The sequence below is a fragment of the Seriola lalandi genome, unplaced genomic scaffold (genome assembly GCF_002814215.2).
Source record: "Seriola lalandi dorsalis isolate HSWRI2012SDOR001 ecotype SW California unplaced genomic scaffold, Sedor1 jcf7180002054927, whole genome shotgun sequence".
Taxonomy (NCBI): Eukaryota; Metazoa; Chordata; class Actinopteri; order Carangiformes; family Carangidae; genus Seriola; species Seriola lalandi.
The window spans coordinates 391,877-417,078 of NW_019525479.1; the positions used below are offsets into that span (position 1 = coordinate 391,877).

A 25,202-nucleotide genomic window follows, 5' to 3' on the forward strand; every position below is an offset into this window, starting at 1 on the left:
AAAGAAAAAATGTAAATTAAACATGTCAGCTTTGGCTTTGTGATGGACATTTTTCTCCATTTTCTGACCAAATAATCAGTTATTCGAGACAACAATCTGCAGATTTATCGATAACAGGAAAAAAAAGTTACATGCAAAAATGAAAATTTTCTAACTGAACCTGTTACTGTTTGATATATGCAATGTCAGAAAATTTTTAACAATGCCCATCAAAAGCCCAATGTCTTTAAATGTTTTGTTTTGCTCGAACAACAGAACAAAACCCATATACGCAGTGTAAACATTATCTATAAAACAATATGAAAACAGAGAAAAGCAGCAAATCGTCACATTTGACAGGCTGGAACCAGAGAGTATTTTAAATTTTTGATGAAATATTAAAATGTTCTGAGAGTTGTTATAATTTCCTACAGAATAATTTGTGTGGTCTCTTTGTTAAGATTTCTTTACAAAACCTTACAAACTCAAGCGCTCGAACATCAACAAGAGGGAAATTACAGACTTTTAAATGTGAAAGTAAGACGAAGGTTTTTACAACATATTGTCAGGGTTTAATCCAAGCAAACGCACATGGATCATTTCCACAAAGCAGGCATGGTTCACACAGCGAGCAGCGAAAAGTCATGCAGGGTGTAGCAACCATCGGTATCAACTAAAAGGTCGAGGGTTAATGTGAATATTGAGGTTTGCTTATTTTGCATCTAGTTTGGAAACGTCACTTGACAAAACAATCTCGTATGTGTCAGGGTCTGCAATATTTGTCTTTGTCCTCTAAGGGGCAGCACAGTCACAGTATGCCAGGAGCTTTTTTCCCTCACTAAAGGTATTAAAGGTCAGTTTTACTGCACTGATTCATCACAGTTCACTTTTATCTCTCAAAACCAAGACAGTCTTCTGACTGTTAGGGCCTGGAAATAATCAACCAGAATCAAAAACATTCTGATTGAGCTGTCCCTCTGTAACTCGCATCAGTACCACAGATCAGCGTGATCCCTCATAGAATCCGTCATAATTCAAAGAAAGACTGATTTTTCTCACTGTCTGGAAAGACCTCAAGAAATAGGGTTTGGGGGGTCCCCACTTCCAGGTTAAGAGCCACTGACGTGTCGACTGTGACAAAGAGGAACATTTTGGTAAGCATGGAGGACAACAGTTGAAGGGAGAGATTGAGGGTAAAATTTAAAACCAAGTATGCTCATCCAATCAGCATCAGAGTACTGATCTTTTTTTTTTTAAGTTACTAGGGCTGAAAGACTTCAATAAAATAGTGACATTACCCATGGAAATATTTCAACACAGCATAAACTGATTTCAATTCCAGGCCACATTTTATAAATGCTGTCCATCTATGATGCTGATGAAACGTCTATTAAGACCTTTGTGTCAGATTTGTAACCAATTTACTGCAGGCACTTGTTAAACAGCTTGTACTATACTGTCCCATTTAAACATCAAGTTTAGATTATCAAAGAACCGCGTCACCCAGACAGTAAACAAGTGTGACAGTGCTGAATGTAAACTTCCAATCACATTCAACCTGGTGGAAACAGGAGGTGACTTGCTGTAAATATGTACAGTTGTTTGTATAGGACTGTTTTTGTATTCTGAGTCTGTTTTTATGCCATTTTCATGTGAAATTATGTTGCAAGTCTATCAATCATTTAATTAATTATTCATTATTAATTAATCAATCAATAATGATAATAATAATTACTATTAATGTTTGTTCCTTAACTCCTTCAATATCATCACCTTCCTAAAATAATGGCCTAAGTCATGTTTTGACAAAAATGTTTTTTTTGCCTAAATCACCCCCTCATGATGCTGGCCACCTCTGGTAAAATCGCCTGAATCCTCAGTTGAGGGGAACATGCAATTCTACCCCCGGTTGTATAATGGCCTATGTCAAAAGTGTGACTCTTTTGTTGAGTTTTTTGTGTTTCCTGAAAAACCTGAAAAAATGACTTAGGCCATTATTTTAAGAGGGTGTCGATATGCAGGCATGTGTGTGTGTGTGTGTGTGTGTGTGTGTGTGTGTGTGTGTCTGTTGCATATGTGCTGCTGGGTTTAACTGGGTCAGTAGCTCCTATCATTTGACCCATATGTTCAAATTCAGATGGTTTGACTTTCAGTCACTGTCCCACATGCAGTAGTTGTTTGATTTTGGTAGAATCTGTAGTTTATCTTTATGAGAACAATTTGAGTAGGGTTGTATCAAAATATTATTATGATGATCAATTTACCTGTTGATTTATTCTTTTTGATTATCTTTTAAAAAATAGAGGAAAATGGTGACAGGGTTTAAAATTGGTTGTTTTGTCCAACCAAAGTTTACAAACCCAAAGAGATTCAGTTTACAACAGTTTAAACCAGAGGAAAGCAACAAATCCAAACATGTCAGAAGCTGGAAACTGATCACTGCTTAATAAACAGCTCTATTGATTCTAAAGGTTTCTCTCAATAAATATAAGTTTTTAATTTGTGGATCATTTCAGCATTAAAATTAGGAAAAGCTTTGTGAATGAAACTGCAGCTTACTTTTCACAGCAGTGAATACACATTGCATTCACAGTCTCCTGCCCTTTACTAAATCTCTCTCTCTCACACACACTCACACACACACACACACACACACACACACACACACACACACACACACACACACCATTTGTCCTTCACAATGAGCGCTCTGTGTCATTCCATTGATGATACAGCATTTTCAGGAAGTACACGCATGAACAAAACAGCGTGCATACACACATGTGGGTGACACACACACACACACACACACACACACACACACACACACACCTGTCTCAGTCACTGAAGTCTCTTGGGTCAAAGCCAGGGCACGCTAGTGTATGAAACCGTATATGTGTGTGTGTGTGTGTCCATGTGTGTGTTGGTATGCTATATGTGACTCCCTGTCCTCCTGTCCTGCAGAGTCATGTCGCCCAGTTAACCCAGTTCTTCCAGATCAATGGAGGACAGTCAGAAATAAAGCCTGAGTTTACTCTGCAGTGGCTCCTGTGACCTCACCAGGAAAAAATCTGACACATGGGATGTCCTCAATGTGGACCCTTTAGCCCCGCCCCCTGACCCACAGACACTCAAAACCGGTGGTCAGGGTTTTACAAAGTCAGATTCAAAATGTTTTTAACACATGTGTAATACTGTAAATTTGTTATGGAAAAGAAAATCCTCTATCACAGTATGAAGGAATTTCATACCAAGATATGGAGAATAAAAAATTAAGGAAAATTAACTAAGAAATTGTTAGTGAATAAAATAACTGGACAGCAGGGCTCGGCAATATGCCCAAAAATAATATCACAGCATTACATTACAACATTCATTTAAAAAGAGAGAGAAAATATCTCTGACACTTAGTTGTATTTACTTATACATCCCAAATAATAATAAAGAAAGAAAAATTTGAAAAATTAGACTTATAAACAGTAATTACTGAAAAGCTTTAGAAATCAAAACCATTTATAGATTTTGTGACCTCAATTCCATTGTACAATTTCCTTGTCTTGTGTGAACATGTCTCTCCTCACAGTCGCTCATTTTAACATTACAATGTGTGTGTGTTTTCTTCCTTGTTTGGACATATATCATGTCGTGTGCCATCATTTAAAAATATTATAATCAGTTTATCATCAAACAGCTGCTGCTGTGAGAGTGTTGATGGTAAAGACGGTTAAACAATGAGCTGACACTCAATATAAAGCTCTGTAAAGCTGAGCGGAGATCATGAAGTGATCTCTTTCACAGTGTAATTTAACACAGTGCTGTTAGTGATTACAGCCACTTTAACCTCACTTTATACCATTCTTGACTTTTCTTGAGGCACAAAAGAGATACAACACAATGAAACACAATGAAACACGACAACCCATTTCCTTTCTTCACATACAACAGTTCAATGTAACACACAAATCCAGTGATGTCTAAAAATCAACGATTATCATCTCAGTCTCTCCTGTTCTGTTTTTAGGTTAATGGAGTCGGATTTCTGCAAAGTTGCCAGGAGCAGTTCCCAGACACACACGCTCGCCCCACACACACACACACACACACACACACCCTGTGAGAGTGTGCTCTGGGACTGTTCGGCCTCTGAACAGAAAGAAGAGCCAAATTCTGTGTTTTTTTATATCGTCCAGTAAATCCGGTGTAGTTCAAGTTCCTGTCCTCACCCTGAGGCAGCTGCAGCAAACAGCACAAACACACACACACACACACACACACACACACACACACACACACACACACATACATACATACATACATACATACACACACACACACACACTTTTTAGGCTGAATATACACTACGGGAAAACTGGTAAGCTGAATGTAATCCTGTGTCTCAATTCTTTACTACAAACTAACTATGCTTTCTAAGGGACATGACAGTCTTGGAGATGTTAGATTAGAGAATATTGCATCCAGCAGTAGGTGATATGACACTGTCAGAAACAACAGACAACGATACTAGACATAGACCTGCACAAAGACCCTTCTGAAATATACAAATCAAGTCATATAATCTAAAAACCCTGATGACGATGACGAAGATGAAACTTAATAGAAAATTACCTCTAAGAAAATTGGTAAATCTTTCAAATTCTCTTAAATCTCTTGTATTATGTGCCACCTACGAACAAACCAGTGGGACTCCACAATAGTCAATAGGTTCAGGTGCAAATCACGTAACTACAATATCCACAATTCAACTACCGGCTGAGGGACCTTTGTCATATATTGTACACAATGGTAAAAAAAAATTACCATTGTCATGACAACTCACACAGAGAGCAACATGTAAACAGATGCTGTTTGTTAACTAACCGGATTAACAACAAATTCATAATCAAGTGCGTCCAACAGCAACTGGTTCGTTTCGTCAGATCTCACTTCATTTCCTACTGAGTCACACTCATTCTCCAAGTGCTGATATTGGCTGATTTGACAAAACCGTAGATTACATTCATGATGACACCTTGAATGTGTGGTTGATATTTTCAAGTCGATTCCTAAAATATTGATTCCTGCATGTGGCGACAACAGTACAGTTAGACTCACAAGCAAAACACTGAGCGGTGAAATGACACTGAGCATTGGTTCATGTTTAAAAACAGCCTGAGGTGACTCATTATTTTCTTCCTACAGACTGTCTCTTCCTCCTCCTCCTCCTCCCTCTCCAGGTTCACCTCCCCTTCATGCAGAGTGACCTTTACACACACTAAACTTCACACCAGGTGAAGTCTCAGAGGGGAAAAAATACACACACACCAGGGTTGGACCACTTTAGTTAAAATGTGTGGTGCAAAGTGAGTTTTGCATGAAGCAGCAGTTTACACTTGTATTGTGTGTCTGTTGTGTTCAGCACAAACAAACTTTAACTGTAATGGAATCATATTTTGGGGGTTTCAAGTGAAAATATTATATCTTATATAATATTATATCCAGTACAAGTTTAAGATGCAGAAGTTGTGTGTCAAATAAAAAGGTCGCTAACACTCCTGGATGATCCAGATCTACTGTTTCTGGAAGGAGACGTTGTTGTTATTGGAGACCGGGACAAACAAGTTCAAAAATCTGGTAATGAACTCGCCCTTTAACAGCTTATTTCCCACTTGGATATTTATCAAATCTGCAGGAATTGAAGACAATGACAGTGACAATGAAATGCCACAATAGACCCTTTTACCCCCGAAGATAAATACAGAAAAAGAGACTTTCCAAGACAGAAAATTATTCAACTCCCTTTGAGTGAAAAGGCAAAACAAATGACACAAGAACAAATATTTTCACAGGAACTTGCTCTTCCTGTTTTCCAGCCAGTCATGTTTTATTGTCCCACTGTATCTTTCACAGAGATACACGCTTAGACAAATTACATGTTGTATACCGTGCATCTACACTGCTGAATCACCCAAGGCCACTTCCTCTAAAATACCAAGAAAAATACCACAGCGACAAACTAGCAGAACGCTTTACAGCATAAAGATACAACACAAATGCAACAAAACCTCCATAAAGCTGAATCAACACTTCACTGGAACATTTTCTCCCTTCATGCCCTCAACATCCTGTCTGCATATGTTGCAATATTTCCTCCCTAGAAGATCAGAAAAGTGAGTGACGAGCGTGGAAGACGAGGAGGAGTCATGAGTTGTTCAGAAATACTGACTCAACACAAATACAGAGCAAACAAACCACCTCATATCACGATATATGCCAAAATAATGGCAGTATGATTTTTTGCTGATATTGTTCAGCCCTGATGTGATGTGATATTTCTTCCCCGAGAAGGTCAAAACAGGGAGGGATCATTAGTTGTTCAGCAATTAAACTAGAATCAAATAAATAAACGTCCAGAATTCAACACCATCTTATGAGTTGAAACTTCGAGAGAGCTACTTAAGTAAAAGCTGTTAGAAGACACTCTGCTTTTATTGATTGTGATGACATTGTACTCGCTAAACAGAAACAGCTGAGATCCAGGAAGCCTCCTCTACAGACGGGTCAGACAGGGTAAGAAAAGCTGTCACATGTCACAGTCACATGATCATGCAGGTTGTAAACAAAACAGCTCCCCCCGTTTCTGTTTTATCGCTAAATAAAGTGGTAGATGATCTGGATACTGTTGGCTTGTTTACAATATGTATGATTGGCTGCCTGCTGGTTTTATTGCCCCAACATATCTATTTTCAGTCCTGTACCACATTTCAATCAGCTCAGCAATTACCGTGGTGAGTTGTTATGTTAACAAATAGAAGCAGAAAAGTTGTAATAATCCATAGTTTTCCTATAGGTCCCTTGAAAATTGACTAGTTTGAGATTTGACTCCATAGGCACAGCACTTGCAGCAACAGGCTGAAAAAAAAAAAAAAAAAATTAAAAAAAAAATCGGCAACTATTCTAATAATCAATTAATTGTTTTAGTCATTTTTCAATCAAACATGTCAAACGTTTCCAGGTTATACTCGTGCGGCTTTTCTTTGTCGTATGTGATAACAAACTGAATATCTTTACATTTTGACAGAAATTCGATGATATTCATAGACTAAGCAATTAAGCAAACAAATAGTAGACAGACTAATCAATAATGGAAGTTATCGTTTCTTAAGAAAATTGAAAGGAAACCCTTTTTTTTTTTTTTTTTTTTTAAGTAGAATTTTGTTTATAATGTGTAGATGAAGACTGACTTTGCGACTTCCCTTGAGATCAAATGACAGACATGAGACCTGGAACAGAAAGTTAGAGATCCATGAGGAAGGGTGAGGGAGGGGTGAGAGAGAAGAGAGGTCTGCCTCCCCTGTTAATAAAGCTTCAGTGTGATGGAAGTGTGTGAGCATGTGTGAGTGTGTGTGTTGTGTGTCTGCAGAGGGGAGGAGACACTTGATTGCTGAGAAGAAAACTGAGACAACAAGCAACTGATTGGCCCACTGACGCTCCATCATCCCTCCGTACATCCATCCATCACCTTTCTGATTTTCACCGCTGCTCCTCTCAGCTTCAGCCTTCTGTTTACAATACGCCTCTGGATCTATCTGATCTTCTTCTACAGTTTCACTGATGTGAAATTTCTCACAGCACTGGATCTGAAAAGCCTCCAACCAAATGTCAAGTAAAGGTAAGACTTGTTTACATGCTCAGTTTTAACACCAACATTCGTTATTTTGATCCACATGAACATCCTGCTGCCTGTAAACACTTCAACAGAGCTGCTGAAAAGGAACATAATGCTCCACTGCTTCCTTATGGCACAGTCTGATCACAAAGTGCAGACAGACAGGAAAAATAAAAGGTGTCAAGGAAGCTATTTTTGTTAAAATATAGGAAGTGAAGTTTCAGTTTAAATGAGACAAAGTGACATTTTCTTTTGTTTTCTTTCCTGGAAAAATGCACGATCTTATTCTGACAATCGCCTCAACAAAAATATAAAATTATGAATGATCTAATAGCCAGCTGTAGCCATTGGCCGGGTCAGATTTATTACAATCTATTAAAAATAAATCTATTTTTATGATTCATAAACTTTGAGTAAATCCATAATGTTTTGAGGCACACAGTCGCCCCTCATTTGCACACAGCTTTTACTTGCGTGTCATATTTCTTGTTCCCAACATTAGACTCTTGGCGATAAACTGACTGACTCATTGACACCGATCACTTTTTAAATCCGCAGCGTCGGCGACAGGCGCGGCCGGAGGCATCATGTTTTCAGGTTGTCAGTCCAGCCATCACATTCTTGTGAAGGCGATATCTCAGGAACGTCTAAAGGGGGTTTCTTCAAATTTGGCACAAGCGTCCACTTGGACTCAAGGATGAGCCGGTGGTCAATGGTTAAGGTCACTGTGACCTCACAAAACACGTTTTTGGCCATAACTCACAAATTCACGCGCTAAGACACAATTTAACAAAAATGTAAAATAGGATAAAATGATGAAGTGATGACATTTTCAACATCAAGGTCAACTTCAGTGTGACATAATGATCTGCAAAAACACTGTTCTTCGTCTACAACTTTGTGCTCTACTAGAATCAGCACAACCATGTGACAGTAACTCTAGTTTAAAGTACTAAATTTCTACTTGGCAAAAAACACACAGCTCTAAAGCAGAGTGAGATTCAATTCATGTAACAAATGATGCCATACCATAAATGATTTAATATTGACATTTTGATGTTTTATTTGAGTCTCATCATTTGCCCTTTGGCTTTTTGGCTTGTGACCCGTGGGAAACTCTTGGCTCTGTACTCGACCAGCTCCAGTTACAGCAGTTAGTCGGAGCTCTGCATCCACTGCTCTCTGTGTTACTTATAATATTTTAACAGTAACTGCTCATTCATTTAAGATTTTCATGTTTTTTACAACCTGGTTTTATTTTCCGTTTTTACCAGAGTTCTTATCAGTTATGATTTTATGATTATGACTTTCTCAAACATGCTGCTGAGCATATGTTGTAGCTGATGTTCTCATCAGTTATTACTCACCGTCTTGATTGCTTATCATTAGAACAGAGTCCAGGTAACCTGACTGTCACACAGTTGGTAAACAAATCTCCAGTTTTACCAGACTCACTGGAAAGCAAAATCAACAGAGTTGTTTTCCTATATTTTGCATAATTTCACCTCAGTTACAGCTTTAGTTTCAAAAGGACGACGCTGGTGATATTCTATATTATTGTTAAAGCAAACAAGACACACAAACCCACAAAAAGACCAAAACCAACAATCTAACATATCTATATCTACTAACAAGTATTGTGTTTGTATCAAAGCCTGACACACCTTATTCCCCTGTGCATATATTTACATATAGGAAACAATAGGCTTGGGCTCAGTGTCACAGGCTGGATGGAGAGACGGACAAACATTGTTTTTTTTGTTTTTCTTTTTGTGAACCCCTGGCCTTCCAAGACCTTATCGCTCTGCGACAAATCTCCTTGGCATTAATGTCCTTACTCAGGATTAACTTGTTGTTTTGCTGATTAGACTTGTTGTTTCATAGGCTGCAGGGCAAAGTCTACTCTTATATCAGCAGGGAGTGAACAGGGACGAAACTGCCCACACCAACTATAGTGTAAACTCAGTGATCCTGCATTGTCATGTTTTTAGTGGAAAATCGTGGTCTTGTTTGGGACAAGTAGCAAAAGGAAACAGTTTGCCCCAATCAAAAGTAAAAATACAGCTTCAAAAGCTCTGTCTTATTGACATGTTGTATCTTGTAACATAGCTGACCAAAAACCAGTACATCCAAGTGCATCACTGTGGTGTTGTTCACAGTGACCTTCACAGTGCCCATCACCTGCCCCTTCTCTCAGTTTCCATACAAACAAACAGAAGAGAAATCTCATCAAAAATAAGATTAGGTTTAAAGTGATGCTGAGGACCAGAACTGCTCTGTGTGAACCTGGTGCAAGTTTCTCTGCACCAGTTACAAGATGTGAAAGTGGATTAGAGGCTGAAGTTGAGCTGCACAAGGAGCTTTTGTTAAAACAGCCAAAACCACAAGTGTTACAGGGGCTGAATGAAACATGTGACGTTCTCTGTGTGTGGGAACATCACAAGTCAGGTGACTGAGTAGGTTTTACACTGATTGTTAAGAAATTACTTGATCGTGACTCTGACTATAATCACCTAGTGTTTGACCACAAGACAGTACAGGTGGAAATGCACACACAATGCAGTGTTGTGATTCAATGGGCCAAACCAACCTCGAAGGTGGTCAGGGACACATCGTGACCACATTGGACATAAGTGCAAATGCAATTGTGCCGTCAAGCCACATAAAACAAATACACCAAACCAGCTAGCAGCCATTACCCAGCTCCGTAAATCATCATGCAGTCATCAAGTAGAGATGGTTCTGTACAATTCTTTTAAGGAAATGAAAAGTTTTCAGATCCAGGAGAGATTCACAAACAAAGCTGGACCAACACAATCACTTTAAGATCCACTATATGATGTCAGGGTCCCAGTTTTAACCGTAGAGCCCAGTTTGGCAGCAGTGTTTCAAAGAATCATTTTGATAGACATCATCTTCTGACAGTAACCATCCCGCTCTTGGAGGATCGGTGCAGTGTCCACAGTAAATTGTGCATTATACCGAACCATTGTGGTGAAGAGGGAGCTGAGCCAGAAGGCAAAGCTCCTGATTTACCAGTCGATATTTGTTTCAATCCTCACCTATGGAATGAGCTCTTGATAGTGACCAAAAGAATGAGACTGCAGTACAGGTGGCTGAAATTAGTTTCCTCTGTAAGGTGGCTGGGCTCAGCCTTAGAGATAGGGCGAGGAGCTCTGACATCCAGAGGCAGCTCAGAGAACTGCTGCTCCTTCACATCAAAAGGAGCTGGTTGTGGTGGTTTTGGCGTCTGGTTAGGATGCCTCCAGAGGCGTCTCATATTAGAGGGACTGGAGGCAAATCCAACTGGTAGGAGGCCTCGGGGTAGACCCAGAACATGCTGGAGAGATTATATATCTCATCTGGCCTGGAAACGCCTCAGAGTCCCCTTGGAGGAGCTGGAAACATGATGGGGAGAGGGACGTCTGGCCTGCTTTGCTTGACCTGCTGCCACCGCGGGCCAACCTCAGATAAGCGGAAGAAGATGGATGGACATAAACTCTCAGAATAGTGCAATAGCAACATTAATAAATAACTCATGTATAACTGAACTGGGAAACATGGCCAGGGATGGAATAAACAGTTTCATCTTAAAATAAAAAACCACCAACACACAAAACAAGGCTCTCACCTACAGAATCTCAAACCAGGGTTTCTTCTGGGTTCACAAACTTAGATTTAAGACTTCAAGACCTTTTTTATGACCAGAAACAACAACTTTCACCAACAGCAGTGACAGTGTTGTCTAGAGGTCTGATGGTATTTACAACAGTTCCACAACAAAGTCTTGAACAGCTTCCTGTGCACACAATCCACTGTCCAAACAATCACACTTCTACTTTATAGGTTTATTAGGTATACACAAAAACATTCATGACCAACGTCACTTATTATAAGGTTAGTGAAAATACTGATTTTGTAATTCTTCTGTAAACTGATTTGAAAGACTTAAAGACCTGCTGACACCCTGTCATACCGTCCCCACAGTCCAAGGAGACTGATGTCACAGTCCCACCCTCGTTATTTCATTGATAGGTGATCACTCACAGGAGCAGAGCGGGAAGTCTGACGGACAAGTGTTTAGGGAACAACAAAGAAGATGATGGTGACGATGACCAATTACCATAAAAGATGACCTTTTTGTTTTCTGCACCGTCATGTTAGTGGAGGGAAGTCCTCCGGTTACATCACTGTGACCCCTGATCTACATCTACCTAAAATGTAGGCCACACCAGAGCTAAAATAAGGAGCAGAGTCTCTGCTGCTGACCTTTTAACTTGGATGCTACTTGACCCTCCGGTAAAAAAAAAAAAACATAAGCCACTCCTATGCTGCAGATGAAACCAAAAACTGCAAAGTCATTCCAGTCAGAGGGGGACCTGCAGATGTTGGGTTCATTTCCATCCTGCACATTTTTTCTGCAAAGCACCAGTTTGGGTTTTAAAGCTGCTTCATTCAACAGGAATCAGATTTACAGAAGCTGAGGAGCGGGTTCCAGGTCGGTCTTTGTGTGAGAGTAGAAAATGAGTAAACCAGTACATTAGGCTGAGGTGCATGGACTCAGTATTTTGATATATCCTTCCTTCCTTGTTTCCTTCCTTCCTTTCCCTTGTCTCTTTCCTTGACCCTTCCTTTATTTTCTTTGCTGTTCCTTCTTTCCTCATTTGTTTCATTCTATCTTTTCTTCCTTCTTCCCATCAATGACCCTGTCTTTCCCCATTTCCTTCCTTCTCTCTATATGTCTCTCTTTTGTTCCCTTTCTCCTTACATCCATCTCTTTCCCCCCTCATCTTTCTTGATGAGCTGATGTTTTCATTCAGATCTACTGATGATTCTATATTGCATGTGTGTATATGAGAGAGACAGAGAGAGAGAGTGAGTGCCACAGGTTTTAGGGAAGAAAAGGGGAAGCAGACTCTATAGGAGGATGAAACAACAGTGGGCGACCGCGACCTTTCCCCTACATCTTACTGTGAGATCAGGCTTATGTAAGCTCTGTGTTTTACCCTTATACAACACAGCAGCAGAAAAGAAATGGTTCAGGCCACATCTCTGTTTCTCCAATCATGGAGTTTATTCATCTGAACCATGAAAACATCATTATACTTCATGTTCTTCATGCTTTAGTCTTCTATTGAAAAGTGATAAAAGAAGATCACAAAGCTTATGACTCGCGTTTGAATACTCAAACATTTCCATCCCAATTTGTCCTAAATGCATGGCAATAAATTATCCATTCAACTCAGTTGGATTTGCTATTTTATGTCTTTATCAACATGAAAAGACATTTTTCAGCATCCAAAACACAAAGGCATGAACTGTAAATTGACACATCTTTGATTATTGTTTTTGTCATTAATGTGCATATTCATGTCTAATGTACATATTCCTTTGCAATCAGATATACAGCACTGTCTGTAATTATTACAGGACAGGACATATTTTGCTGTTTTGGCTCCAGCAGATTGGACTGACCTCTAACTCTAAGGTTGTGTAGGACTCTCGCAATTACCCAATTTTACAGTTGGAGTAGGTGTAACCTCAATGTTAATGAAGCAGAATAAGAGAACTAAACATACAGTCAGGGCTGGTTTTGGAGCCAAACAGTGGAACGTTCCTGATTGGCTACATCAGTCACCTGACCTCAGTCCACCTGATCATGTGTGTAACTGCTGAAGATCAGACTGAAGGCAACAAACCCCAAAACGGAGCAAATCTGGCTGCACATGCCTGACAGGGCAGTTGACAGTTTCGTGACATTAAATGATGTCTGCAGGTTTTTTTTGCTCTCGGTCAGGAAGCACCCTGGGCTATGGGAAATTGTAATGGCTACTTTTCAGTATTTCATAGACCAAATGAGTCATCAAGAAAATAATCAATAGATTGATCAAGACTGAAAATAATCCTTAGAAACAGTCCTGTTACTCTACTTCTAATGTGGATGTCTACAGCACGTTGGGTCACTTCCTACTTTGGTACCAATATTGTGAGTGGTACTTGTGCTTCAGTGGCTGATATGATGTCACTGATGTGATGCAGCACAGTCGTCGATACTGAGCGAGAATCCAATCAGCCTCAGTGTGTGGAGAGAGGTCACCTACATATGAAATACCACACAGACTCAGAGCTGTGACAAGCTTATCTTTCCAGCACACAGATGCTTTTAACATCCCAGCACGAGCACATGTACTTACATAAACAAGAGTCTAGCTGTGCCTCTTGTATCTAACCAACTTGGAAATAAACATCCCTATTTCCACAGCTCATATTTCCTTACATATAGTCTACAGCTAATTATCAGTGTCTTGAGATGTGTTTTGGTTGCAGGTAGATTTGTGACACAAAAGCTTCAAATCATTTGTTCAGTGCAGATATAGGCCTATTAAGTTTGCTCAAATTTTTATTTGCTCTTGCTTTTTAATGATACAGTTGGTTGCTCAAAATGAGGCCGGAGGCACTAACAAGAAAGTCCAACCCAAATCCTGGTGTAGCAAGGACAACAGAACCATGATCCCTAAACAAACTCATCTTATCTGTTAAAAAGAAAACAAAAAAAACAAACATGCTTTCACGAGAGCTGTCACCAGACAGTCCACAGTCTTATAGTTCAACACAAAAACAAATATTTTTAGAGCTCGTTACCAGAAAAAGCAAGTTTATCTAAAGCAAACAGGGCTGCACTGCACACAGAGTGAACGGGGGCAACCGATACCTTAAACTGACACACCTCAGCACCTACATACCTGCAAGTCCTACATCTCTTTATTATCTGAGCTCAACAAATAGACCTCATTTCTGACCTACATACACCTAGAGTAATGAAAAGTCAAACTCTATCTAAGGCAGGACAATTTCAGAGTGGAATAGATGAATATGTTATGATACATTTTGGTAGCTTTTATGTCTTCTCAGCATTTATTAACCTTTTCTGGCACATTTTAAAACCTAAATTATTATTATACACCCCCCCCCCCAAAGTACAGTGTACAGAACAGCAAAATGATTGCAACAGTAAGACAAATATTGCCAGCACATTAACATGTTAGTATCCATATTACAAATGTTATGATATGGTGGCTTGGATAAGCAGTCTTTTATGCTGAAGGAAAAAAAAACTGAGCAAAAGGAAGGCAAATGGGATTTTAAGCTGCAACAGTACGGACACAAGCCACCAGCCACAAATCCTATCGTATTGTATTGACCATCTTGCAATATATAAATCATTTCTCAATCTTAGCAGAAAAGTTTGTCTTTCCATCTCATGAATCTTTTTAATAGTTTATAGCCAGTTGTCCACTGTAAGTGTATCGGGCTGTAACCATTGTCAAGTAATTGCTTTTTTTTGCTGCTGCTGTGAATATTTTCAAGATATTGGTAATTGTCATTTCCTGTAATTTCCTCCAGCAGATGTGATATGCATGTCAATGGAATCTGTAGTCCCAGAATTTGCTGTGTAAATTTCAGGACATTTTCCCAAAATGTTTTTTCCTGTAAAGCTAATGTTTTTGTGATCTGAGGTTGTTTATTTGCAATTTGGCAAGATTCTGTTGGATATCTGAGCCATTAACTTACAGCATTTGGTAACTGACTGCTATTAAGACAGGTAGTGTGTTTGCAGCACATTGGGGTCTGTGCATGTGTGACAACTTACAGTATCTATATTGCCATTCTCAATGGATCAGTTTATTACAATTTTATTTGTTTTCAGTCAAAGCCCAAGAAGATTGAAGCCTAACAGGAACCTGTGGTGTATCATTATCATATCACATATGACCAGAATGTCAAAAATATTTAAAATCCAAGATATTCAAAAATAAATTTAGTAATGTGGAAGTGAACCTGCAGAATTAACAAATAGACAATTTTTTTCCACCTGTCAGGATCTATTTGAGGTATTTCCCTTAATTGTTGCTTTGCTGTGCAGAGGTCAGTGGAGAGCGAAATGATTAAGTACAAAAAAACATTAAAGTGAAGTCACACACACACACACACTAATAATAGCATCAGTGTTCCAGGTGACAGGTTGAACAAACTGTCCCTGCGTTCACTGGAATAAATCATTTCCTCTGTTTGCAGTTTGGATATTCAACTCTGCTCACTATTTACTTTTCCATCTTCATGTCTTTCTTTCCACTACAAGCATGGATCTTGCTCCCTGTGATATTATTCTTTTGACTCTCTCTGCAGTTCCTTTAGGTGGCACTATTTTCTCTGATTGTCTGGCACTGGTGGCCATAGCTGCTTATACTAACTGATAAGTAACTGTAAAAACAGTTTGTGTTCCAGCAGGTTATTTCAAAAAGTATGTACCTTCCCCTCGTGAGCACTTTATACTAACACTGGTTAGTTCATCCCTTTGTTCTTGATCTTCCGTTGAGACATGTTGACATGACTGCATCACATGATCTCTGCCGATTCATGCTGCCAATTTCCTGTTCTATCACATCCCAAAGGTGTTTTACTGGATCTGGTCTGGAGACTGGGGAGGTCACTGAAGTTCATTGAAGTCACTGTCATGTTCATGAAACCAGTTTGAGATGACTTTTGCTTTGTGACATGGAGCATTATCCTGCTGGAAGTAGCTTTTAGAAGAAGTAAACTGTGGCCATAAAGGGATAAACATGGTCATCAACAATACTCAGACTTTGGCATTCACAGAGTTTTTCCTGCATAGAGAATTTGGAGGCAACCGCCTCAGTCAAATTTCATGCTGCCTCTGCTTCCTGACAAAATAATAGTACTTGTTTTCTCAAATTTCAAAATACTAGTACTTGTTTTCTCACATGATTTGAGGTCCATGCATGCTGCACGCTCTCATGTGCACCCTGAATGACAGGCACACAGATAGGGCTAGTTAAAAAAAAAAAAAAGAAAAGCTTTATGGACTTTTTGACAGTCTTTTCTGATTCTTTTTGTACTTAGATTTGTAGATGCAATATTTGTTAACAAGGCAAGGGAAAAATACAGCTGGTGTCAATCTCAAATCCTGCTTGAGTCACTTACTGAACCTCATATTGAATCAAGAGTGAAATGTCAGACAGCTTTGAGTATTAACATGAGTCATGACATCTCCCTCTCTCTCTCTCTCTCTCTCTCTAGGATGTTGACCCTGTAGGTCAGCCACTCTGCAGATACAAGACGACATGACCAGTGTCAACTCTCCAGCCTGTCTGCTCGCCCGCAACCACTTCTACAGAAGTATGCCCACCCCACCAAACACACACACTTCAAAGTTTGACTTTAACTCATTAGCCAAACAGAACAAAGGTCGTGAGTTTCATGTATGTGTGTGTGCACCCGTTTCCCCTCATGCTTGGTTAAAGGTAGCAATAAATTGTGGAAACAAGTGATTTTTAGGAAACTCAGCGCTGCCTTCTGAACCTTTAACCTTTCACCTTGCTGGTTGAACTCTGTTTCACCAGGGAAAATAACATCCTGTTTGTCTTCATTAGGTTTGCTGAACTGGTGTTTTATCTGGTTATGTGGTTGACTAGAAAGCATAATTGTAACTGTAAGGAACATGATGTACCTCATGTTATTCTTGATATGTACAACTGATGTGGTTTTTATTAACTTTTACATAACATCAAGAAAATCATGACCAAAACCTTACCCAAAAGAACATTTAGTGTTATTTGGCAAAAATCTATACATATCCACATTATAATAATTATTTTGAAAAAAATACACACAAGTTGTTGTTTTTCACAGTACACTCAGACATCAGCAAGAAAAGGGAACCACTATGTCCTGAAGTGATCCCTGCAGTGAATAGATTTGAACAGCGATTCTGAGTAAAGTGTGTTCTGTGAACACTGTTTCAGGAAAGAGATGCTACTACAGTTAAGTGGGAAAATGTGGGTTTTTTTGTTGTTTGGGTGAAATGATCCTTTGAACACATTGACACTAAATAAAGAGGTGAAAAGGGAAAATAAACTAAATTGCTCCCACTCATTAACTAATGCACTCACTCATGAATTAATACATGCAAACTACCCCAATATACAGACACGTGCCACAACACACACCTGTATCCTCTACCACACAAACACTGAATCAGTACTACCACAGAACTAAGGTCTGGTTTTATGTAATCTTACCATGTGTACGTGACTCACTATGCACACGTTGTTCCCCAGAGGCATTTAAAAAGAAAGAGGAACATGTTACCTCCAACAGACGTACGTGAGCCAAGACATGCTGATAAATATAACCTGAACAACTTTACAAGTACAAGCTTGACAAAAACATTCACCAGTATGACTAACATGTCTCTGAAACAGTAAGGCAGCAGGTTTGGATCAGTGCCCAGAACACTCGCCGTGGGACAAAAACACCATCAATATCTTACTAGTTACTTAGGCACTTTTGAAAACACATTGTTCCATGTTGTCAACAAAATAAATTGAAGAGATTAATGAATAATCTTTCTTTCTCTCTCTCTGTCTCCTTCTCTCCCTCTTTCCCTCTCTCTCTCTCTCTCTCTCTCTCTCTCTTTCTCTCAGATTTACCCTCCAGTCCGGAGCCTTCATCGTCTGTGTTCAGCTGTCAGAACGACACTGTCAGACACAAACAGAGACAGGTCACCCTGTGCATCACCATGGCAATGCCTCCTGGTAATCCATCCTTTCATCCACATACACTTTTCTGGGGAAGCTTTCCATAACACACTCAGAACCTGGGTGGAGGCATTTGCTCGCAGTCATTCACAAGCATTAGTGAGGTTCAACACTGATGTTGGTCAGGGCTGAGGTCAGGGCTCTGTGCAGGACAGTCAAGTTCTTCCACATGAAAGTGGGAAGACTATTTTTTTTTTTTTTTTTTCAAAATGGCGCTAGCTTTGTGCGCAGGAAGATTGTCATGTTGGAGAAGTGCAGGTGTCAAGACGGAAGTGGACAGCTGACACATCAGTGGCACAGACAGTATGCTGAAGCTGAAGGACACCATCTAGAAACTGTGCATGCATCACCTACTTCCAGCAATGGGGGAAAGCAGACCTAAGGCAGAGGACAGACATGATCCAAGCTGAGGTCTGACACCTGGAGGAGGAAGGGCAGTGGTCAAGGGCCATAACAACGAGCCTGGACAAAGTGGGACCTGCCAAAACAGAAGATCACATGGCCTAAACTTTGGAGACTGAAGCATCTCTTTCCTGCTCTGATCAGTGTATGACACTCTGCCAACACCAACAGACCTGTACAGGTCTGGACATGGATTGAGGAAGGACCCACTGTGCAAGTTATGCCAAGAGAGAGAGGCACGTTGGCACATACACTGGCAGGGTGCAAGACTGCACATCTTGGAGCAGTAGAGACGGAAAAAGCATTAGCATTAGACCCAGCTGGTTGCAGGTTGGGGGAGGCAGCAGAAAGAGCCTTGTGTTGGCTCTGGCAGGAGGAGTTGAGCTGGAAGCCAAGAAAAGAAAGGCAGTGACCGGCAATCACTGCCGACCCGCCAACCACAGGACATTGTGGTTCAGGATCATAATGTCAGAGGAAAGTTGGATGCCACCTGACAACATATTCTCCTGGCCAAAAGCCTCAGCCATAAGTGACTGAAGATGCAGTATTTAGATCTATCTAATACATCTAGATACTACATCAGACTGAAGCGGTGTTTTCAAACAGGTTATCTCAGGGAAAGGTCAAAAACAATGTCTTATTCCGTCTCTCAATACTTTCAGACTTCCCCGGTCTGTCTGGAGCACTTAGCCCAGTCTTTACTACTGAAGATATAAATCTTAGGAAGGGGGCCACAAATAGAAAGTTTCCAGTCCAAAAAAAGAAAAAGAGGGTTTAGCACTTTCCTAAAACAGCTGGAGATGGAGGGGAGAACGAGTGAGTAAAGTTGAGATAGAGAAGAGGAAATCCAGCCCTTTCCTCTCGGTTTTCAATGGTGCACCCAGTAACCTGGAAAAACTGTAGCGCAACAGCTGCTCTGTTTTTAAAATGAGCCTCAGTTACTGTAACACAGAACATTAGAATCAAACATTACACTTTTTCAGACTGATTATATACAGCAATTTATAAGTGTTTTTTTTAGAATTGTTTTATGACACATAACTACATTTCCGTCTCTTCCCAGGATTACCAGGTGTCATCGCAACCAAAAGTTTATGGGTCAATATTGACCTGGGCTTTTCTACTTCTCTTCCCTTCTCCACCTCCAAACCAACCAACCCTGCTGACCGGGGCGTCAAGTAGAAGGGAACAAGCGCACCTCATTGGTTCACAGACTGAAAGGAAGTTAAGAAATCAAGATTGCTTAACTTCCAATTTCTCAGCCCTCTTGGCTGCACAGGACAGCCAAATGGACATGCGTGGACAAAGTGGACAAACTTCAAGTAAAAAGACACTTAAATATCACAGTGGAGAAAGTTCCTGATGTTTAATCTTGCAGCCTATTGATGCTGTGAAAAGAAATTGATTGCAATATGAAATTGGAGGCCTCAAGTGGACAGGGAATATTTATCACATGATCATCTGCACCAATAACTTTTGGTCAGAAGTGATTGGGCTAATTGAGTACAGCAGGTATAGCAAATATAAATTTCCCCAAATATCTGATGGTTCCAAGTTCTCAAATGTGGGAATTTAATGCCGTTTTTTATCTTAAATTATGGTAAATTCAATATTCTAGGGTTTTGGACTGTTGGTCATTGAAAGCAAGACATTTGATGATTTCACTTTTGCCTCTAGGGATACTGTGATGGGGATTTTCACTGTTTTTTTATGTTTTATAGACCAAAGTCATGTCATGTCTGTGTTGTACACGTCTCTGGCTACATCCACACCAATATGTTCTCCTTTTAAAACGCATCACTTTTGCAACATTTACGCCTGGCGTCCACACCAACCCGGAAACTGAGAACTTTCAGAAACAATGACACGGACACTGATATTCGCTTCCTGATTGGGTCTCGTCTGTCATGACTACCATTGGTGAATGCAACATTGATAATGAATTACAAGTGTTGCTGATCTTGAAGTCTTTGCTAGTATTTGCTTTTGCGGCAACTAACCAACCACAGAGTGGACAATCTGCTTCCTGTTTACACCGGCACGCACATGCCCATTGTTCGTCAATGGTCATGTGATATTAGTCTTCAGGTTTGTTAGTGTGGATAGAGATTAAACGCTTGTCTAGATAGAGATTGTTTTTGTTTTAAAATGAAAAGGTATCGGTGTGGATGTAGCCTTAGTCATCATTATCATCATCAGTTTTGAAGACATAGCAAACTGGTTTCAGTGGGGGAACTCCAACTACATCAATAACTGCCAATCATCACTGTCAATGTTGAATTATCAATCATCTTGTTTCTGACAATGTTCAAATTGTTGAAACCATTAATAAAACATCAAAGACTAACAGGTCTGCGATTCATACCAGCAGCCAGCAGGACCAGCGTGCTGCAGTTCATTTCACTGAGCTAAAGCCAAGGATCTCAGACGTCTTCTAATTATCCTTCTGACGACACTACTTCTCAAAGCATCTCTGAACTTTTACCATGCGGCTTTTAACATGTCTGAGCATGAAGGAAGGAAAGAGCAGTTTTTTTAAGGGTTTGAACTAAAATTGTAATACATCACACCCTTTTGTTTATCACACTTTCGTTCTACCACACCTGTTCACCAGTACAGTCATCAAGTCACACGGTGAAATGTGCCAGAAGGTTAGGCAACTAATGTTAAATGAGGTTTAGACCAATCATTAGGCAGGTCAGGTACGTGAAAGTCCCAAACTGCAGGGAAATATAAAAACAGAATTCAGTCTAAACACAGAAGGTAGCTCATGTGCTATCATTACTCTTTCAAGTCATCTATCAAGCAAAAATACTAAATATTATTCTACAGTTGTGGATGTGCAACTTTTATCTATTTTGGATGATTGTAATTTGAACACATTTGGTTTTTCAAGCTATTTGAAGACATCATCTTGGCATCAACTAAATTTGGACAGTTTTAAATCAATAAATTGAAAAATACTTCACTAATTGACAGTAAAAATTGAATGCAGGCCCTGTACATGTCAGCCATATCGCCCAGCTCTATAACCAGGGAACCAAAAGCACAACAGCTGTTGAGAAGCAGAAGGAAACAACAGGCAACTGAGATCCAGACATTGAAGAGAAAATTGACTCCTTCACTCCCACTTTTCATTTGACCCTCCGAGAACCCGGTGACCTGGAAAAACTGCAGCGTGGGGCGACGACCAGCCGCTCAGCTCAAATGAGCCACAGAACAAATCCTCTTTTCACCCTTTTAACTCTGTCATGCAGAGAGGCCACTTTGCAGCAGCGTCGCCCATTGTTTGTCTTTCCTCTGTTTAGAGACAGACAGAGAGACTGAGGGGGTGAATAGCGGACAGTGGTGCTTACACTAAACCCATTTTATAGTCAAGTGGGAAAATCCTTGCGTCAGGATTTGTGCTGCACTACAGTCAGCAGGATAACTTGAATAAGTCAAAAGATAAAAAGGAACTTGTGGGGATAAAATTTTTAACCTCAAAAGGCTGAAAAAACGTTGGCATTTGCTTTATGCAATGTTCTCCTGCAACTGTGTGGATGGAGGAGACACTGTGATGACCACCCCTAGAAGGACTTGGGCTGCAACAGATGGTTATATTTATTAACAATTCATTTGCTGAATATTTTCTCAATAAATCAATTAATCAGCTTGGTCCAAAAAATTACCAAAAGAGTGAAAAATGTACATCATCATCCATTATGAAAATTTAAAATTGTTTGCTGAATCATTTTTTGCCAATCAACTAATCATTCCAGCTCTATGGGGATCTAAAGTTGGTCAAAAACTAATAAGAGTTTATTGTACAGACAGATGTTTCGATTCAATTCAATATAATTACCGCAGCTTTATTTGAACTTGTGAGGGTATAACTGAATGCAGCAGCTCACACCACATATACGCTTATTATACGCTTAAAAACCACACAGATTAAATGATTAACACATTAAGACATGTATAAATCTCTACAAACCAATCTTAAAACTGTGTTTTAGAAAAGTTTTTTTAAACATCAATGCAGCCGGAGCAGCTGTAACATATATGAAATGTGGAATACAAGGTTAATCTGAAAAGGACATGGATATGAATCACAAGGTGAGGCATGGTCAGGTGAATGCCGGTTAGCAGCATAGTCAATTATAATTAAAAAAAGTGAAGCAGTCATCTCTTTGATGTGTGAGATTTCAGATTAGTGGGAGAAGACAAAAGTCAAAAGAAGTTGTGTGTCAAAAACTGTATATTTGTATCAGTTAGCCAACTCATATAGACCAGATTTATGGATGCAGAATTTACGAAGATACTTTGTGTTTAGGCCCTGACCTCGTCGCTCCCTGCAAAACTGCAAACTGCATTATTTGTAAATCCAACACAATCCTGACAAGCATTAAATTGTTTTTGGTTGGCTATTTGTTTTTGACAGAGGAAGTCAGGAGCTCATCTCTGACCTCCTGAAGAAACCAACTGTATTAGGACAACACCAAACACAGCACAAACACATTGTTTTGTTTGTATGTTGCTGATACCAGCCACCATGCACCTATAATCCCTGACAAAGCACCTCCAAGCACTGCAAAGAATGCACTATCAGGTAAATTTAAATCTAAACCCAGAAACCCACCTGACATATTTAATATAATATTAAATACGCAGTGTTTGAAGAAAATATCAAAAAGGTGATGTGGATACAAAAAATACAATCAAGAACCGTATTTAAATCCAATATTACCCTAAAAGCACTACCACAAAACAGCAGCAGCCACCTGGGAAAAATGTCATTAATCAATCTTCATCCATTACACTTGCAATACTCAAACAGATGTTAAGATGCTATAAACCACTAAATGAACTGCAAGAAACCATGATAAGGCTAATGCCGAATGAAAAATGAAAAATGGACTCAGCCACACTAATTACCTCACAGTTAATGCCATTTCAAACACTGCAGATAGACCTAACAGCAGAATTACAGCCAGCACCACATCAACCACAAACACATCAGCTACAAGCAAGAGACAACCACAAGCATTGATGGACAGCCACATGGGCAGGCAAACAAAAACTGAACCAAGCCCAAAACCACCAATGTCAGCACAAGCAGCCCTTACCTTGTGAAGTGAAGCGGTGGTCCTCAGCATCTCGGGGGGGGGGGGGGGGGGGGGTCGCAAACAGCAGAACTGGAAACATCTACGTCCGGCGCGACCTGGGTCACCACGTTGGTTGGAGAATATAACTTTGAATTTCAGTACAGCAGATAAACGCTACACAAACTGAAACCTTTCCTCTATAAAACAACCGCCCTGAAGTAACGCTATATGTCTATTGGTATATTGGCTTGTTTATGTAATGCTACAGGAATATTAATCGTGGTAAGGGTTCACTAAACTAGCAGCTGCAGTTACTCCTCAACACACGACAACAAAGGGCAGAGAGTTCACGGTTTAAACTACCGGCCTCAATACAAAATATTTGACGTACACTCATTGACCACTTTATTTGGAACACCTGCACACCTGCTCATTCCTGCAATCAGCCAAGCAGCCAATCACGCGGCAGCAGTGCAACGGTCTGTGCAGAAACTCTTTGTTTTTGTGTTGTGTTTCTGATGGGTCACATATTTCGGCTCCATGTTTGGTAATTACTAACAAAACATGCAGTTTAAACTAGGTGAAGTGTTAAACTGATGACATTTTTCTTTCCTATCTTCCAGAAGGATACTGTTACAGCTGTGGCCATTTTTATATGTAAATGCAGGTCAAACGTCAATGAACTACTTCAACAATAGGCCTGCACCACTTTTTGCTGTTTCTGCTTTTCAGACACTACACAGGGGAGGAGAGGGGTGAAAACGAACAAATGCTGGGAGCCTGAGCCAAACGTGACAATGCAAGTTGATCTCACAGTATCAACATTAATTGATGCATTCTGTAACCTCATGAGATCCTCTAGATATGAAATGGGTAACAAATATAACATCTTTGTTAATTTTGGAGACAAAAGACATTTCAAATTCAGCCTTTTTTAACCTCCTAAGACCCAAACTCTATTCTTTGCTATTTAGGCTGATTGGGACCTGAGAAAAATGATGTCCACATTACTGAGTGGCAGTATAATATCCTCATATGTGGTCACCAGGCCCTTGTTGAGAAAAAGTTAGTATTGTGGTCTAGAGAACCCAAAATGTGAGGTCCACATATGTGGACGCCAGGTCCTAGGAGGTTAATGGCAAATTTGATTCAAACTTTTAATATACAAAACCATATAAGCTGAAACTTTGTGGATGGAGGCAGTTGACCTTGGTTTGTGCAGGAATGTTTTTTTTTTAAATCCATGGCAACTGAACTCGGTTTCCAGATGTGGTGGGTGTTTAGACACTTAGCCAAGAGTTACACAACCCCAGACTCTGGGTTTACCCGCAACAGCAGTCAGAGGACACAAAGTGCTGTCTTTTCAGTGTTTACTTTGTTCCTGGAATAGCCCTGTACAAAACCAGTGAACCACTCCCTGGCAAACAGACACTGTTATCTCCAGGTCCT

The 25,202-nt window shown here is 39.9% G+C and overlaps 1 long non-coding RNA gene across 2 annotated transcripts; it reads left to right on the forward strand.

Moving 5' to 3' along the window:
- Positions 1-7,332: 7,332 nt before the first annotated feature.
- On the forward strand, positions 7,333-21,013 carry LOC147817629 (uncharacterized). 2 transcript variants are annotated; one of them, XR_015436195.1, is made up of 4 exons: positions 7,333-7,648; positions 16,745-16,843; positions 18,151-18,261; positions 19,730-21,013. It is a non-coding gene; the product is annotated as an uncharacterized LOC147817629 (long non-coding RNA). The 2 variants fall into 2 exon arrangements; XR_015436196.1 differs by lacking the exon at positions 7,333-7,648 and adding an exon at positions 11,988-12,143.
- Positions 21,014-25,202: the final 4,189 nt, after the last annotated feature.